Source organism: Nannospalax galili, unplaced genomic scaffold, assembly GCF_000622305.1.
Source record: "Nannospalax galili isolate Female #2095 unplaced genomic scaffold, S.galili_v1.0 scaffold139, whole genome shotgun sequence".
NCBI classification, from domain to species: Eukaryota; Metazoa; Chordata; class Mammalia; order Rodentia; family Spalacidae; genus Nannospalax; species Nannospalax galili.
Genome location: NW_008345884.1, coordinates 3,606,833 through 3,611,245, shown reverse-complemented (window position 1 = coordinate 3,611,245; position 4,413 = coordinate 3,606,833). Strand labels below are relative to the sequence as shown.

Sequence of the window (4,413 nt, the reverse complement as noted above, 5' to 3'; positions counted from 1 at the left end):
AATTTTAAAATATATATATATACCCTCTTTATATTTGTTACCTACTTGAGATAGTATTGTACCATTTCACAAGATAGGTATATTTGACCACACTCTATATCCTTTACTCTATAAAATGTGTTACATTTATAGACAACATAAAACCTTCAATGTGATACAGATTGGTTGCAAACATTTTTTTTTTTTTTTGGTCTTTTTGAGACAGGGTCTCCCTGTAGCCCAAGCTGTCCTGGAACTCACTATGTAGACCAGGCGGGCCTTGAACTCACAGAGCTCTGCCTGCCTCTGCCTCCCAAGTGCTGGGATCAATGGGGTGAGTGAGATGGCTCAGTGGGTAAAAGTATTTGCTGCTAAGCCTGAACACCTGAATTCTATCTCTGGGACCCACCAGTGGAAGGAAGGAACTGACTCCCAAAAGTTATCTTCTAACCTCCATGGGCATGCTGTAATATGTATGTACATACATACATATATATACAAAGAAAAACACACAATAAGTAAACAAGTAAAATGTAATAAAAATTGAAAGAAATTGAGAGGAAAATTAGTCTTTTATATTTATTCATATATTTACTTTTCCAAAAATGTCAAATCCTTCCCAAAGATCCAGATTTTTATCTGGCACCATTTCCATAAAGAGGCTACATTATCGATTGTTTAATGCAGATCTGTTGGAGACATATAGGCTTACTTTTCTTTTACCTGAAAATTGTTTCACTTGTCCTTGAGGGATATTTTTACTAGATATAGAATTCTGAGTCAACAGCTTTTATCTTTTAGCTCTTTAAAGACACTTCACAATTTTTGTTACTTCTGAGAAGTCAGTAATAACTTGACTCTTCTTTTGACTGTGTAGAAAATATGTCATAAGGCTAGTGAGGTGGTTCAGTGGGTAAATGCCATCAACACACAAACCTGGGGACCTGACTTTAATTCCTAGAACCCACATTAAAAAAGATGAATGTGGTGACATGCATCTTTAATCCCAACATTCCTGTAGTGTAATGGGAAGCAGATAAAGAATTACCCAGAAGCTTAAGGGCCAGCTAACTTGAAGTACAAAACATGGCAGGAACAGAGAAACCATGCCTCAAAACAAGATGGAAGGAAAGAACTAACTCTCCAAAAGTTGTCACTTTCATCTGACTTCCACATGTGTGTTGTGGCAGATGCATCTTGGCGCGCGTGCACGCACGCACACACACACACACACACACACACACACACACACACACACACACACACACACCATGTGCACACACAAATAATGATAAATAAAATTTTTAAAAAGAGACCACAGCTGCTGCTACTGCTGCTGCTGCTGCCCACAACGAGCTGCGGTCTGGGCCACTCTGCCAAATTGGCATTTGCTGTGGAGCCGAGTGATGATATTGTAGTCCCTGGACAGCCCATAGTGCTGGGTTCCAAAGTGGAGGGGACCCCTCCAGTGTGAGTCACCTGGAGAAAGAATGGGGCAGAGCTGCCCAAGGGCATGCACTCTACCCTACTGGTCAACAGATCCCTGCTGATCTGTCACTTCAGACTAGAGGAAGGAGGTGGCCCTTCAGATGAAGGTGACTATGATTGTGTGACTCAGAACCACTTTGGGCTACTGGTCAGCCGGGAGGCTGGTATCCAGGCTGCAACCATGTCAGACTTCCATGTGCACCTCCAGGTCACTGTGGGTGAGGAGGGTTGAGTAGCCTGCTTCCAGTGCTAAATTAAAGGGCTTCACAAGCCCCTGATCACATGGGAGAAGAGTCCCCTTTGACACAATGTGAGGTTCTGCAGATCACAGGACTATGGGCTGAGGACAGCGATGTCTTCCACTGTGTGGCTTCCAACATTGCCAGTGTGAGGGTCAGCCATGGGGCCAGGCTTATTGTGTCAGGCTCAGGCTCTGGGACCTACAAGGAGCCCACCACCCTTGTGGGGCCTGAGAACCTCACCCTGACAGTGCACCAGACAGCAGTGCTAGAGTGTATTGGCATCAGCAACCCTGCACCACACTATGTCTTGGAGCTGCCTGAATGGCCGCCCCATTGGAGTAGATGGCATCCAGGTGCTGGGCACAGAAAACATCATCATCTCAGATGTGACTCTCCAGCACTCAGGTTATCTACATCTGTGCAGCCAACAGGCCTATCACCTGGGTGAGGAGGACAGCCCAGGGACAGCTGATGGTATGAGCCCGGGCAGAGTTTGTCCAGCATCTTCAATCTCCAGGCCTGCTGAGACCACAGCCATGTTCACTGGCCAAGCTCAAGGTGAGCCTCCCCCTCATGTCACATGGTTGAAAAATGGACAGGTGCTGGGACCAGGAGGCCATGTCAGGCTCAAGAACAATAACAGCACGCTGAGCATTTCTGGAGTTGGCCCTGAAGATGAGGCTGTGGGGTCTCTCCCTTCCCTCGTGGGTCGTTGGCCACCGGTCCACGGGGACAAAGGGAGCAGAAGCGCCCTTCCGTCGAGGCAGGTTCAGTGGTACAAACAGCTCCAGACTCAGTGAAACAGCTCCGTTTATTCAGTCAGAGAAAATATAGCGTGGAGGCAGTAGCCAATGCTTCAGCTGATAGGTGCTCATAGTATGCTTTATTTACATGTGGCAGTAGGCGCCTATCATCTGACTATCGGGCAATGCCTAATTATCATATAGAAAACACCTGGGGGTAGTTTTCACTCCAGGTAACTATGCCAAAGGTCATGTTTTAAATGAAGCCAAGTATCCATGCTTGGCGGCACTTTCCGGGTAAGTCAGGCAGGAAGCTCCTGCTGAGAAAGGAGCCAACCTTAACAGCAGGGTTCCCCAACATGAGGCCATTTACCAGTGCATGGCTGAGAACATCGCTCGCTCATCACAAGCTAGCAGCACCAGGTTGATTGTGCTATAGGCCAAGGGAGGCCGAGGGGTTGCCTGGCCCCCGGCAATGTTCAAGCTGTTTCTGTGTCCTCCACTGAGGTTCGAGTGTCCTGAAGTGAGCCCCTGACCCATACCAAAGAGATCATCGGCTACGCCCTGCACATCAGGAAGGTTGCTGACTCATCCAAGCTGGAGCACCAGGAAGCAGTCAGCAAGAGCACCTTTCAGGGCCTAGTAAGAGACTTGGAGCCCTCCACAGCCCACAGCTTCTACATCAAGGCCCCTAAAAAGGGCCAGTTTAGCCTCTGTCCCCACCCAGCATGGGGATGGAAATGCCACAGTCTGCTTTGTGTCTTTGAGGGGAGCCTCTGAGAGGACAGCCTTGAGTCCCCCACGTGATTGCCGGAAGGAAGATACCACCAATTAGACATCTACTACAGGCATATATTGGAATCAGCTGCATCATCTTCTGTGTTCTCTTCCTGTTTGGCCAAAGGGGCAGGGTCCTCCTACGTAAGGATGTGGAAAACCAGCTCCCCCCACCCCAGGACCCCAGGAGCCAGAGGGATCCTGGCATTCTGGCGCTGAATGGGGCAGGCCGAGGAGAACAGGGCCAGGTAGGCCCTGGCCAGAAGAAGCATGTGGATGCCAAGGAATTGGAACAGCTATTCCCTCCCGCTGGGTCAGCCGGGCAGCCTGGCTCCAGGCCCTCGGATCCCACAGCTCCTGTCCTGTGTGAGGAGACCCAGCTCTCCATAGTGCCACTTCAAGGCTTCAATCTTGTGGGAGGGAGAACAATAGAATCCAAGACTGCCTGTGCAGGCCCTGTGCCTGAGCCGTCGCCCCAGGATGTAGAACCAGGCCTCCTCCGTGAAGGACAGGGAACGCAGCCTCCTGCAGCTCCAGCTTCTCAGACAGCTCACTCAAGACAGTAGCCAGCGTCCAGCAGGGTCCAGAGGGGCAGGCACCCCCCCTTCTCAGGTCAAAGGTGAGGTTTCTCCTGTTTCACAGGATTCAGATGGTCCTAGGAACTCAGGAGTGCTTCTAGGTTGACTAAAAGGTAGGGTTGCCAACCCCCCCCAGGAGCCAGTGAATCCCCACTGGAAGGTTCCTCAGCTGCCCAGGCTGATGTTCCCTCACCAGTGCCTGCTGTCCACATGACTTTGAACTGAACAAAAGTTTTCCTTTATAAATCAAAACTTAAAATTCAAAAGGGGGGGAGAGAGAGAGAGAGAGCGAGAGAGAGGTAAATCAGCCTCTAAAAATATGTCCCTGCTGTGGCGGGGCCTCTGATGCTGTCACCCTGCTCTGGCCTTATTTTCTCAGGATGGATTTTAGTTGTTTTGGCTCTCAGCACCTACCTCATCCAGAGTGAATTTCCTTGGGGATAGTGGGGCTGTAGCTTCAGCCCCACTCCACAGAGCCCAAATGCACTCCTACCTCAAGCCCTTTTATGTCCCCCCCATCCCATATTGTTGCCCAGAGTAAAAGGAAAAAAAGAAAATAAAAAATAGAAAAATAAAACAAAACAAAAAACCACTGTCCCATTTCCA

General features: G+C 49.1%; 1 pseudogene; it reads left to right on the top strand.

Annotated features, from left to right (window-relative positions):
- The window catches only part of LOC103741365, a 7,038-nt pseudogene extending 3,243 nt beyond the window's left edge, over nt 1–3,795 (top strand).
- The last annotated feature ends 618 nt before the right edge of the window (nt 3,796–4,413 follow it).